The sequence below is a fragment of the Rhipicephalus microplus genome, chromosome 3 (assembly GCF_043290135.1).
Source record: "Rhipicephalus microplus isolate Deutch F79 chromosome 3, USDA_Rmic, whole genome shotgun sequence".
Taxonomy (NCBI): Eukaryota; Metazoa; Arthropoda; class Arachnida; order Ixodida; family Ixodidae; genus Rhipicephalus; species Rhipicephalus microplus.
Window position 1 is genome coordinate 205,590,341 of NC_134702.1, and position 14,844 is coordinate 205,605,184.

Sequence of the window (14,844 nt, forward strand, 5' to 3'; positions counted from 1 at the left end):
ACGACAGTAAAAAAGAATCCTACGGTACAATGAATGCGCTCAAAATTACAGTTGCTCTTCTTAAATCACGAGTTGTTCCTATTTTGTAATAATTTATTCTGTGATGGCGAATTCGGAATCGCACCTCAGCCTAAGAAATGACACAAGTAGTTCGTCAGATGTAATAGAAGAATTTATTCTAAGGAAAGCTCCAAACAACTAGGACCCAAAAAGCCAAGATTTCAATAAAGCGCTCACTAACAATTGCTGTTAGAGCTTGAGTTGTCGCTTTTCCCACTTGTGCCCTCGTTTTGCAGTCTACACTATAAATGTGAGATTGCTGATTTATAAGGTAGATGAGTGCAACACGCCCTGGACGTGGAGCGCTTTTGATTGTTTTTCGCTTCGAGCTGTGGTTTAAATGAAGCCGTTTGAACCATGGGGCCCCCGCAAAAATGATGCACCATGTAATAGTTTCCGATGAGCGTTAGCCAAGTATCAAAAAGTGCTTTTTTTCTGCTTGGAAAGCCTGCTTGGCTGGCAACTTCACAGTCTGTAGGTTTTTTTTCTGTATTTATGTCATTACCACCATCACTGGCTGTTGCGCCTGCTTAGAATAATTTGTCATCATTTTCGATGAAGTTCATTATTTGCGTCATCAAAAAGAAAAATTTAACTTTTGAACTGGAAGCATGCTTTGGCTGCCATATTCGGTACCATATACTGAAACACTAAAGGTTTCGACGGCAGCAAGATATTGATAATGCTGCTTCAATTGAGGGGGGGGGGAGTAACCAGACAAGAACCAAGTAGTATTCAAAGCAGCTTTTTTTGGCCGCCATTGGCCTAAAGAGAGTAGTCAAAGTGGCGCAAAGTAGCAAACTCGGCAACCCCGCCTCCACAAAACATTCCATATACCCGGATGACCACACAATATGCCAAGATTCACGGTCACTGGGCGATTTGGGTATCGTGGGTTGCGCAGTTACTGCGGCCGCTGCTGGAGGCCACTATGTGCGTCCGCGTGCTCGCAATCTCGCCGATTTAGGCCACGCGTGTAAAGACAAAGAAAAGTGCTCAAAGTTACATAGCGCACGTGGTATGTAACTCACGCTACCCCTTCCTGCTTAAACATCAGCGCATTCGTCGGGAAGAGAGGAGAGAATGCAATTACAGCATGCGCCAAGTCTGTAACTGTGTCCGTACTTGAAGGATTGCAGCGATCTTCGTGGCGGTCGATTCGTGAAACAATCAGTTCTGCTAGGGAAGCCATTCAATGGTTACTTAGATAAGCTTCGCACGCCCCCTCAATGCTCATTTCCTATGAACATTTCGACAGGTGTTACACTCTTGTCACATAAGTCCAAAGTATTGTATCATTCCTGTGCGCTCTTCTGCACAATATAAATGCGATTGTGCTGAAGAGCTTGTTTCGCAGAAACTGCGGTGTCTGCGTCGTGGCTTGTGAGTGAAAAATTAGTGTTGTATGTTACTGCGGAAAAATATATCACATTTAGGTAAAGAAAGATTGTCATCCTGAGCTGTAATGAAAGCCTGGCCATCTGCGTGGCAAGCAAGTGTTCTACACAGAGCCACGCCAGTACCGAAAATTGCCTCGGTAAAAACGTTTTAATCGCACGTATTAAAAGGCATCGCCGACGATGCATTCAGCCCGCTTGTATTTACGAACGTAACGACCATCGACGCCGTGATCAAAGAGTGCCACCGTCTCGAGCAGGCGAAGAGTCTACGCATTTGACACCAGTTCCATCGGCTACCCAACACCACTGCAACGCCGTCTTGTGACGACGTTGCAGTTATGTGGTACTTCGTACCACATAACTTTTAAGGCATGTGCACGACGCAGTCAACAGGCAACAGTTCCCCGCGTTGTTCACGGGAGGAAGCTTCACAGGAAACATAACGAATGCGTTGAACAGTAGCCTCAAACACTCGCCGCCACTCGTATTTGCCTCATCTCGCAAGGCGGAACAGGCTTTAGAAGATAATTCCACGCGTAATGACAAGCGAAGGCGCAGTCCTAGAGTGCCCATATTGCAATCCATCGAGTCCAGACAAAGATGGCACCGAGCACGCATCGTACCTTTTCGCCCTCTGCTAGCCCGAAACCTGCCCGAAAACTTCCAGAAAGCTTCCACGACTAAATTGTCCTAGAAGCCTCTGGCGACCCGCGCGGAGCCCGAGGGTCGCCAGAACGTCCAACCCCAGAAAAACGAACGCCAACCGGAAGTGCACCGCGGGAAGGACGGAGCAGCCCGAAAAGAACGAGTGCGCTCTGGCTGGCTCTGGCAGCGTGAGGGTAGCAAGAAGTCAAAAATCGAAGAGCCCCTTTTCTCTAGCATGCGGGCGATGGCTGTGAGTGTGTGTGTGTTGATATTGGTATGTGTAGCGTTATCGAGCAATTTTCCGTGTATTAAGCCATCCTGCGCATTTCGTTTTAAATGCGAAGCATTTCTTAGCGAACTTCCGCGACTTTGAGCGTATCTATCTATCTATCTATCTATCTATCTATCTATCTATCTATCTATCTATCTATCTATCTATCTATCCATCTAGCCGCCTACGACTTCTAGCTCTCCTGGCCATTTTGATAATGATATCGATACCAAACTTGGTATGGCACAACATGACTGTATGAAGAACATACTTGATCAGTCATAACTTGGAAATCTTGACATTCATGTCATGAATGTCACGATTTTCGTTCTATCATTCTGGAGCTCTTTCGATAGTTTCGTTCACGTGGCATGTAGCGAAACTGGCGTGGTATGACATGATTGCATGGCGAACACAAGCGACAGACCGTAACATGAAAATCATGACATGCGTGTCATGTGACATTATGACTACATGGCACAATCATGATGCGCTCGCGGCCGTTTTGCTAGCGTCACTTATACCAAGTTTGGTATTACGGTACGTGAATGGATGACAAAATTATGTGACTGGTGCAAACATGATAAACATGAGATGCGTGTCATGTAACAGCACGGCTACATGCTACGCTCATGGTGTGCTCTTGGCCGTTTCGCCAGCTTCACGCGTACCAAACTCTGTATTACGTGACGCGAACGGACTACATAGGTAAATGACACATCTGATCATGATAATCACGACATGCGTGTCACGTAACAACATAGCTACATGCCACACTCATGATGCGCTCATGCCAGTTTCGCTAGCTTCACATAAGCCAAATTTGGTATTACGTGAGGTCGATGGATGGCGAAGGTATCTGACTGGTGAAAACAAGATAATCATGAGATTCGTGTCATGCGAGAACATGACTACTTGCCATAGTCTAGGTGCCAATACATTTCGACTTGACGCGGTGCGCGGGCTCACCGGCATTCATTTTGGTGCGTCACGTCAGTGTTGCCACGCCAGGCGCCGTTCCTGCCATATATTAGAGGTGTGCGCCGCACAGCGTTGCTTTTACGTATGCGCGTTTCAGCGCGTCCGGCGTCCCTCCGTCACAAAAAGAGGGAGGCCCAGTGTTGTTATGGGTAACGCATCGGCGCGAAATGCAGCATGTCGCATTTTGCACCGGTTGCCGTCGGGCCGCGCCGGCGGACGCTGGTCACGCCGGTCGCGCCTGGCATCAGACGACAAAGTGCTTGCGTTTTGCTAACGTAGCGTCGCTGTGCCCGGCGTGCGCGTGCGTTGACGCTACATTAGAAGAAGTTGGGCCCTTCATGATGCCCTCGCGGCCGTTTTGCTAGCTCTACATATACACAATTCGATACTGCGTGACGTCAATGAATGACGAAATATATGACTGGTGCAAACATTATATTCTTAGCACGTGTGTCATGTAAAAACATGACAACATACCACGCTCATAGCGTGCTCGCGGGCGTTTCGCTAGCTCCACATATACTAAATTTGGTATCACGTAACGTGAATAGATGACGGAGGCAAAAGACACATCCAAACATGTTAATCATCAGACGGTAGTCATGTACGGCATCATTCACCTCCACCTCGTGACGCTGTGCTGATTTTCAAGTGGCATATTAAACTTTCGCATTCGTGCTTCGCATATATTCGATTCCCAGTGTACGTGGGATCTGCCAATTTTTTCTTCGTTGCTAACACGGCCAAGAAATGGTCAGCAGGGAATCACTGCAGTGTATTTGGGTGCAGTAACGACTACAGAAAAAGAAAACTGCTGTAGGAAGAAATATGTCAAGTGCATCACCAGACGTGGAGTTTTTGTGGCTTTGAACTCGAAGTTGTATCGTTTTCTTGTTGACGAGGAGCAGCAGCTTCTATGGCTTGCAAACTTAAACAGGAAAAAACTTTGTACTTTCCGCGGGTATTCGGGTATGGTCGGAGCACTTCTTCTAAGGCGAACGAACCGCAGCTACTTCGACACCGACAATCAAACTCGGCTATGAAAGGAAGGTACGCAGCCTACAGCTACTCCAACGATCGATGACAATACTTTCCCGATAAACAGCCCCACGTAACAGTGCTCTCTATTGCAGATCAAAGTACCACGCCACTGGGAGTCACTGAAATATCGCGATTAAAAGAAGGTAAAAAGGGGACGCCCATGCACGTCAGCGCCTTTTGATGTAAGAGCTGTATTCAAGTGCACACCTGTAAAAATTAGCGAGCGAGTAAGATGTGGTCACCCCTCCAGAGTTGAGAAACAATTCAGAAAACAGTTAGTGCGCTGTTAAGAAAAACCGTCAGTGCCACGAAATAAAGACGAACCACTACACTGCAACGCAACGCTTCATGCGACAATGTGACGTGAAAAAATCTTGTTGGAAAAGCGTATGACTACAGCTTAAGAAAGATATTCACCATGATTTCGAAGTGTTAATGCTCATTTTGGAAACGAAAGATCTAAAAATACTGCGCATTGTTGAAGCAGAAAGTCGGTGCTGTGAATATACTGCATCAACAGATACTTACTCATTCGCGCCATTGTAGAATAAAAGAGTTGATCCTCAACGACTTCAACCTTGTCAGTACGTGTCATAGACTTATTTTCTAAAAAACAGTCATCACGTCCGTCAAAATTCACCGCGTAGAAACTAAAAAAAAAGATGGCAAAACCACAGCCGCACGCTTACATTGTATGCAAACAGCGAGCTTCTCGTATGCCAGACAGGTTGCCAGACTAGAAAAGGACCGCCCACTAGCAAGATGGCGGCTCCCACGAAAAAAAAGGTCCAGTACCTCCTTTATTTTATCAATGCCAGTGCAAACGTTCGGGCCTGAAAAGGCGCCATTAGTCCCTCTTGGTTTAGGGAGTTGTCGTTCTGCGACGCTAATTGAGGGGCAGTGCTGCTTGCGTCACGCGTTTGTCTGAGCGAGCGTCCCTGTCATTGCCTGGAGCAGTGGTAAACGCTCTTTCCCCCTCATCTGTATAGCACCTCTGCCAGATTTCATCCTTCACTCTTCGCTCTTCTTCTTTGGTAGCTTTCTCTGGATGCACTACGCGGCGCTTTTTGCGCTTGTAAAATTTCACTGGGAAGCTTGATAAATCGACAGAATTCAAGCACCCTACGGAAGCATCACTCCCATTTTGCAGTGGTCGTACCGCTGATAGTTGCTTATTGCTTAACGTATCATAAGCCATGTATTATCACGTTTGCGTTTCCAGGGGCCTTGATGACGAACATTATTTAGTGCCTGTTGTTCGTTTGGTCTAAATAGCAGAGTAGCTGTCTTCGCTTCAGCAGCAAAATGGTATCGCTTCTTTATTAATAATGCTGGGGACCTAGGGATGTCGTTACAGGAATGGGTGAACAATAAAACTCAATAACAAATAATCCCGTGAACATGATGAAGGGCGCTGCTCACTGCAGGGTAGAAAAAATATATGCTAAGGGTAGAAAAAAAGACAAAACGAAAAGCACAGTTACACACGACGCGTCTACAGCGTGGCGTTAGTGATTAGCGTGCAAGAACGCTGAATGACCTGTATAGGAATGTGTATGGAGCTCGTTCAAGAATGCGGTAAGGGAAGGGGAGGAAACCAGTAAATCAGGCAGCAAGTTTCATTCTTTAAATACCCCAAAAAATTGTTATACATAAAGGAGTCTACTCGCGTCAGTGAATCTTCAATAAACGTGCTGCTCCTGTGCCTGAAACGTGGATTATCACTGCACTTCGGTGTATTTGATGCAAGCGTTTTAGCGGTGTCGCTGAAACTTGTTTTTCGGCACCCATGTCCTCACGAAGGTACTGCGACCTCACATTTTTTATGGTGTGTCTCTGGTCAAAAGCAATAAACAGGCGCCTACACTGATCCCATTGATGTTGAGTGATGGACATGATAGATTCTTTACACAGGATGCCTAATGCAGCCACATTGCTTTTGTAGTTGTCCAACACCTCGCGCACAATCTCAAAGCCCATTCCTTCTGGGTTCTCCATGACATGTCTAATAGCTTCAACAAGGGGGCCCCTGTGCAAACTTTTTGTGAAAACATTTGCCAAAGGATTCTTACAGCGGGTGCTAGGTCACAACGCGAAAAGCAAAGTAAATAATTGGCGAGAGGGCCATGTTTGGTGACCACCAAGTGTTGGAGCGCTGGGCTCGTATAGACTTCCCCAATAAAAGCGTCACGCTGCTTGGGGTTTATAAACCATTACTTTATACGCATTTCATTCACGATTAAGTTACATGCTCTTCATTGAGGAGAAATTAAAATCTCCCATTTTGATTTAAGCCTTCTTGGTGAATCTCACCCGGCCATCATACCTCTGCGATGTGGTCCTGCACAGTAGAAGAAGGCGTTCGGATCGCAAAAGTTCATATGCTATTGTGGAAATACTGTGAAGGATGGTTGAATATCGCATCGTCGCTTCTGACAGCGATGGCCGCTTCCTTCCATGGTTCTTCACTTGATTTTAAAGGAATGATGTTTGTAGATCACTTCCTTGAGCTGCTTCAAGATTGTTCAAGAAGGAGCTCACGCCATCTTATTCTTTCAGCTTACACACCTCGTCCTTGTAACGATGCACAATGGCTGTAAGGGCAAGTTGCTGTGGTCGAAGGGTTCCTTCCTTCCGTGTCGACTTTCAGTCGTAACTCTTAGTCACCAGCTTCACTTTATTTCGGTGTGCGGGCACTATGGGGTCATCACTCCAAGCTTTGCGTGACAGTGAAGGCACTTTTGATGTTGAAGTCACTCGTGGATGAGATGCACTGGCGTAAGAACTGCCTGTTATAGCCATTCTCGACACAAGTGACTGAATGATCGATGGCGTCTCCGGTTCCAGGTTTAATTGCCCATGCATCTCTGCTGTACTTGGGGCTTCTGAAAACGCACGAACGCCGGGCGCCCCAACGTGCTGTTCCCTCCGCAAGTGGCATGAAATCGGGACGCGTGACTTGTTACTTCAAGGGTTACTGAGCTGCCCAGTTCGACTGCGACGGAACGAGCAGAGGCATCGAAAGTTCCGCCTGCAGAAAGAGGCAAATCGCCATGCATATTTGGACAGTAGTTTGGGAATGGCCCTGGCGAGCTCGTTTCATCAGTGAAAAATTCACGTCATGTTCACGGCCTTCCAATGGATGTTCGGGAAGAGTAGCGCTGTGCAATCCAAGGGAGCTTCAAGCTTGTTATTTGCATTAACGGAACAGTTCCTGAGCACTCGTATAACCGCCCGTTTTTCTAGTCTGGGCTTTTTGCAGTATTTCCTGAAGTCCGCAGGAAGAAAATACTCAATGCAGACAGTGGCGCAAGTCTGTGCATGATTGGGTGGTCAATCGTTGCGTCTGATCACACTCAGCCATTCCGCACGCAGCACTTCGTCACTTAAGATTTCATGAAAAGAGATAATACAATCGCTATTTTCTTTTGCCCACTAGCACAATAGAGTACACCACTTACGCATCGTTCAGTCCATTCATATGACGTACACTACATTATATCAGTTTCAGAAAGCAGGAGGAACAAATGCTGTGTGGCAACTGACCTTGATAGCTTGCGGTCAAGCGCCTCGTGCTCCTTATCTCGTAACGATCGAGCAATAACGAAAAAACAATCTATGTACTACCGACGCCATCCGAATCAACATACATAGCTTCTAACCTTATGAAGCGTGTGTAAACTTCCGAAATACTTCCACACTATCGCAGTAAGAATGTGTACGGGAAGCCCTCCGTTGCCCACATATCCAACGACTGCAACTGCGACACACGCTGACCCTAATATGGGCGCTAAGGAAAAAGGAGAGCAGAGCTGGCTTTGCTATCACGACTACAGCGAACTGCGCAGCTTAGGGGATGTCTAAATGACATAATTCAGAGTAGCCCAGGGGTAGGGGCCTTTGTGACCATGGTTTAGCAAAGCAGCAGTAATAGTTTGCATTTGTCCGCATCTTGCCTTTTGTGCATTAAGTCTACCGTAAAAATTGTTAAGCATGGGCTGTAGTAGAAAATAAACATTGGCTGAATATCGTTTTGTATATCGTTTTGCTTGACTACTGCTAGGCTATATTGGCTAGATAGATAGATAGATAGATAGATAGATAGATAGATAGATAGATAGGTAGATAGATAGATAGATAGATAGATAGATAGATAGATAGATAGATAGATAGATAGATAGATAGATAGATAGATAGATAGATAGATGCTTGTTGTGGGAGAGGCTTGCCAGGAAAGGCTTCACAATAAAATTGAGGGAATCAGGAAGCAAACAGAAATGATTGATTGATTGATTGATTGATTGATTGATTGATTGATTGATATGTGGGGTTTAACGTTCCAAAACCACCATATGATTATGAGCGAGGCCATTGTGAAGGGGTCCCGATCTTTTGACGTGGGATGCTTTGACGTGCACCCAAATCAGAGCACTTGGGCCTAGAGCATTTTCGCCTCCATCGAAAATGCACCCACCACCACTAGGATTCAATCCCGCGACCTGGTATTCATAAACCTAAAAAATATAATAAGTAATTCAGCGTAGGCAGTGGTAGTGAGCACAAAGTTTCATTTTTCAGCAGTGTGCCAAACAGCTCTAGAATAAGGAACATAATGCTGAAAAAAGATACGACAAATTAAATATATATGAACCAATTCGCTTCATCTGCTTGTTTCTTTACATTTAAATGACTAGAAGGGCACACCAAGTGATTTCGGCAACTAGCGAAATAACGCACAAGAAATCAGGATATTGACGAAATAGGGGGGGACACGTTATCGTGAAATTTTAAAACAATATACATAGTAACCATAGTTTTTGACAAGACATGAAATACACTCTGGGTAAACAACGTTTCACGCAGCAAAGAGAGACATAACACACCGTAATAGTGTTGCTTATCTTTTTCAATTGCCACGAAGAGTGATATGAGCATAAAACAGCGGTTTTGTGGTACAATCATAGTCGCTGTGGCTTCTTGATTTTTCGAGCGCGTTCTTCCAAAGCGTGAACGGAAAGTAGACCATGACACAGTAAAAGCTTGGTCAGAGGTTCCTCCTGATGTTTAAAATACTCCAGTCAGACAAACACTTCTAGTTAGAGAGGTTATACTTCAGTCAGTGCTTACTAACAGAGGAAAAGGTTTCTATGGTGTCATCAGCAAAAGTAGTCTAGTCTCTTCGTCCTGCATCTCTTGGCGTATAACCAATGTAACCAACACGTAGAGACCAATGTCGTTGTGGAGAATCGCCGTTTTCTTGCATGGCATCCTCCGATCGGTTTTCACGAGTTCTTTTGGCACACTAGTCGTCTTTAGGTAGTGCACAACTACAGCTGAGAACCATTTCGTCGGCTGCTGTAGCCTTTTCACGAGTATTCGAGTCTGCACTGGGGCAAGTGGGACGTTTCGAAAAATAATCATCAAGCTTTACCTTACGGCGTTTCGGGACAGCCATCGAGTCTCATTGTAGGGAGCTAAGTCACACAGAACACGAACTGCCCACCATTACGCATAGACAACGTATTTCGGGGGGGGGGGGGGACTTCGCATTGCTAGGAAGCAATGCACTCAGCAAAGTTCGGGCACTGACACTGAACGCTTCATGTGCCGGTAAATTGCCGCTTGCCCTATATCTTACTCTCTGCGTGAAACATCTCGCATTTGTGATTGCGCCCCTGCAGAAGAAGGTTGGTAGGTTCGATTGCGTTGTGATGCCATACCACAAACGTGAATGCACTAGAAGATGTTGATGTCAGCAGTGAAGTTCCTGTAACTCGCATCAGACAGCCCAAAACAAACAACCGACAGGCACGGATGGTGCACTGAACAGCGTAAGTAAACTCATCGTGCATGCACTGGCAGTTCTCGTTCGCGCATTCTGAGAAGTTTATTATGGTGCACTTTGCTCTGAGGAAGACCGGAGTTCATTCTTTTATCACTAGTAAACCGATCACGCGAGATTTTATGTGGTACGAGGCTGCTCCTGTTCGCGCCGGCGTAAGTGCTAATTACAACAGTGTTTACAAGACACATATTGGCTGTGTGGTGAAATATTTTGTACCGTTTTAATCTGTTGACGTAAAGGGAAATGACGGCTGCGTACTAGCAAACAACGCAAGACAGATTGCCGCAACGCGATCGTTTCAGGGGCAGAGCAACAAAACCTAGGGAAAAAAATAAAAATGAAACGAGGACATTACGCGTATTTCGGTTTTCTTGCAAATACACACAGCGAACAAGCTATTTCTATGTGATTAGCTGTAATATTGTCGCGGGGGAATTTTTGATTGAGGCCAACTCTACATCTCTCAACAACAAATATTTTGCCCTTGCGGATTTCACGATTAAACTTCTATGATGGGAGCATTCCATTGCTATCAAAAGTAAAAGTGAAACTGTAATGGCAACCAGGGTTGCGAGAACGCCTGCTCGAGGATTTACGCGTGCGATATCTACGCTTAACAGATAACGATTAACGAAGTCTTGTTCGATCTGGCGGATCATCGCAATAATGCGTTTTCGAAGACTAGTTCATTCAATGTTGTGACGAGAGGCTGTTGCAACGTTCACTGTACCTATCGTTTACACGCGCCGCTTATACGCTTGTGTTTGCGCACTCGTGCACGATCACTGCGACGGCCCGTTCAGCTGACACGATCAAATGTCAGCGGATAATTCGCATTGTCTGACTTCTCTGAGTGGAATGATGTTCACGATCAGATGGACTTGTAATAAAATATCGGTGTGCTTAGGTGCTACGAAGTAGTGGTGCATCTTATTTATTTTTTAGAATTTTAACTTGTAAATGCACACTGTAAGCACACGCACGCAAATATATATATATATATATATATATATATATATATATGTTATCTATATGTATATATTTATAAATATAACTATACAGGCTAATGAGGAAAAAAACGAAAAAGATAAAGAAAAAATTCACACTCAACACTATGGCCACTGGCGGCGCTGACCGACACTCCCACGTGTAAATTCACATATATATAGCATATAGAACGCCGGCTTACTGCCCGAAAGTTTATTATTAATGCCCTAGTGGGTACCAAGCAAGGTGCTTGCAGTAGTTACCCAATGAGTGTTTTGAAAAGGCTCTGAAAGGCCGCTCTTCTAGCTCTTCTAGACTGCCCTTCTAGGCCTGGCGCGTGCGCGCTTGTGTGTGTGTGTGCGTGCGTGTGCGTGTGTGTGCACGTGTGTGTGTGTGTGTGTGTTTGTGTGTGTGTGTGTGTGTGTGCGCGCGCTTCGTTAACATACTTTGTGAATCATTGACAACAGGTCCAGCTATCAATCCTGCTCATGAAAAGCATAGTGTATCTTACGAAAATAATAGAGAAAACCTTATAAAATGGGACAAAGAGACTCATGTGCGGCCCGGACTGTTCAATGAAAGGCCCATGGGCCGAATGTTGTAGACCGCTGCTGTTTGTTTTTGGGCCAGCAGTGATTTATTTTGTAACTAGTGTTCATCAATATCACTACACATGAACACTTTTTTATCGTAACAATACCGACGCGGGCGATGCTTTCCGTATGTTTAAGTGGCCAAGCTTCACGTGCACAAAAACTATCACACGTGTTAACACTCTGCGCGGGCCACGCCAGGCTATGTGCGAACTATCGTGATTTCTTTAGAACCAGCGCCAGGGATAAATACACCCTAAAACTAGGATACGATTATAAAAAGCGCCATAGTGAATCAATGGCTCCGAGAATTTCAACGACGTGGTGCTCTTTAAAGTATGGTGATATCGCACAGCACACAGATCTCCGTCATTCCGCTTCCGTCGAAAGGCGACCGCTGCAGAAGGGATCGAACCCGCGACCATCGGGTGGGCAGACGAGCACCTTCACCACTGTTCTACCACGGCGAACCCGGTGCCACAGAGTAGGACGGACTAACTCATTTGTCCCGTTTGACTGTCTAGGCGCTTCTGTATACCGAAGAATTAGTGGCCAATGCATAGAGTCAATGGGTGGTCATGAAATCTACAATTAGCAACAGTATGCGTCATTCCGACACCACACCCCTAAGACATCTCCGATTCTGACACGATAGCGAGACTCGCAGGCGCATGTGCAAGCGGTCACGACAGCATTTGCGTTTCACAACGAATAGTGGACAGTATAAAATGCGTAACGCCAGATGATACTTTTCCCGTCCTCGCACAGAAGTGCTTATAGAGCATTCCTTACTCGTTCTTTCGTACAGGCCATTTAATTTACAAAGAAACATCCGCCAAATGCTGAGCAAGGTAGGCGAGCAAACCGTTGCTCGAATGAACCATCCAAGATTTCCAGAAAACGGCTGGAAGATGAAGTTTGCATGCGATGAAAAAAACAATCCTCAAATCGGGAATATGTTCAAGATCAATGCAACGGGTCGAGAAGTCTACTTGATTTTTTCAAGCCTGGAACTAGCATCCAATAAGACAAGTCCACTTTTCAAAACGTTGACTCGAGCAGCACAACCGCGATTTGTGGTCAAGTCCCGCTTCAGTCGTCCCGCAACCGTTGCGCGATCACAATGCGCACGTCGCCGGGAATCTTCACACTGCGTTTTCGCAACGACACGCACTCAACGTTCCAGCGGCTCTGAATTGCGACCGAACCCTCGCTATAACACTTCCGGCTCTCGGTCAGCAGTCACAATACGGTTTTTTTCCACAATAACCGTCGTCTTCAATGTTGCGATACTTTTCCCAAATCATCGCCATCCGCCTGGTTCTTCGATGTCATGATATGCCACCACTCTGTCAGCGGCACCCGCAGAGTTTTCAGAAAAGCAAGCGCGGTGAAGGCATGTGGCGGCCCATATTTATAATGGTGGCCTCATAAGGTTAGGCCTAACATGCACTTGTCAAAATGGCATATATGCGCCGCTAAGAGTCGTTATATATTAAGCCTGCGCGTGGCACTCGCACGCGCTATTGCAGAGCCTTACCGAGTAGCAATCCCACGAAGGTGTTCGAGTTCTCTGAGCTTCATCATTAGCGGCACACCGCAAACGCTGAAGAGGACGTGCAGGGACTTCCGAATCGAATGAGATGACGGTTCCAAGAACTGCAGCTTACTCAGCCGCATGCCCACTACGAGGACTCGACCGATGAGGTACGCGGTTCTAGAACGTGAATATTATGGTAAAAGCCATCATTGCGTGAGCAAAAAAATAGAACAATACACAGTAAACACTAAGTATAGATGAAATAAAAATGAATAATGAAAGTTAGTGCATATGAACAATACATTATGAATCTTAAGTTCTATTTGTTAACAAGAACCACAGAAGACAGAAACGTGTTGCGCGTGGTGCCGTATCATCCTGTATTAGTCGATCCCGAGGTTTTTTTAGTATGTTTTCCAGCTTTCATTGTCAGTTTACAGATGCAAAAAAACTGTATGTAAAGGATCTCTCTAGTTGCTATAACGCACCGCTCTAGAGCATGGTCCTATTTACACCGCTCAGAGGTGTTGACTCCACGACCACTGAAGTGCGGTAACTGCTCGCGATTTGGACACATTGCACGCAAACGCTTGCGAGTACTGAATGATATGCCCTAAATGTGGTGGGTAACACTCCATATAAGGCTTTGATGCAGAATTTTTCAGATGTTACTTGCGTGATGTGTAGTGAATGCCGAGTGCTATGTTGAACCTCTAGTGCTTGGCGCTGTTAGTATGCACGTGCCACCTCACGTGGGGTATATAGCAGGGGGCCAGACCCGAATAGAGCGATCTTCTTGTTGCTTTGATCCATGTTCGTGTCCTTACTCGACATCTCTGAACATGGCGTCAGAAGTGAGATGTACTAAAGCGCAGATATGCACGCGACAACCGGTACGGACGCCAGGCCTTCCCAGCTCAACGTCGTTCACGTCGGTACGCCGGGACTTCAATCTCCGTTGTTCTTCATCTTCGCAAGCCCTGGAGATCGGACAACATAGATAGCGTGGTACGAAGATTACGTCTTCGCTGCCGCACTCAATACAGTCACCGACGACGTGCAGGTGCGAACTCTCTTATGTTGCATGGGTTCCCAAGCACGTATAGCGTGTTGTCGTCGCTATACGACTGACTGTCTGCTCCAGAAAACCTCCCGTTTGCGGGAGTCATTTGGCTAAGCTCGCTTCACATTTTGTCCACCCTTTGAATGAGATTTCACCGCCGAACACAACAAGAGAGCCAGTTGATGAATTTTTACCGCGCTTCGGTGGCTTACCAAGCGTCGTGGGTGCGACAATGCTGAGATTGAGATATCCTCGTTGTTGACACGTCTTAATTTATTCAGAATTTATGCCCTTTGAGGGCTGCCGTTAATGTAGATGAAGACTGGACTAAATAAAAGAGAGAAAAAAATTGCCCGCAGCTTCCCTCGGGGTAACACTGAGGAGGATGCGGAGCATATAATTGGTTAACGGGGTGTTA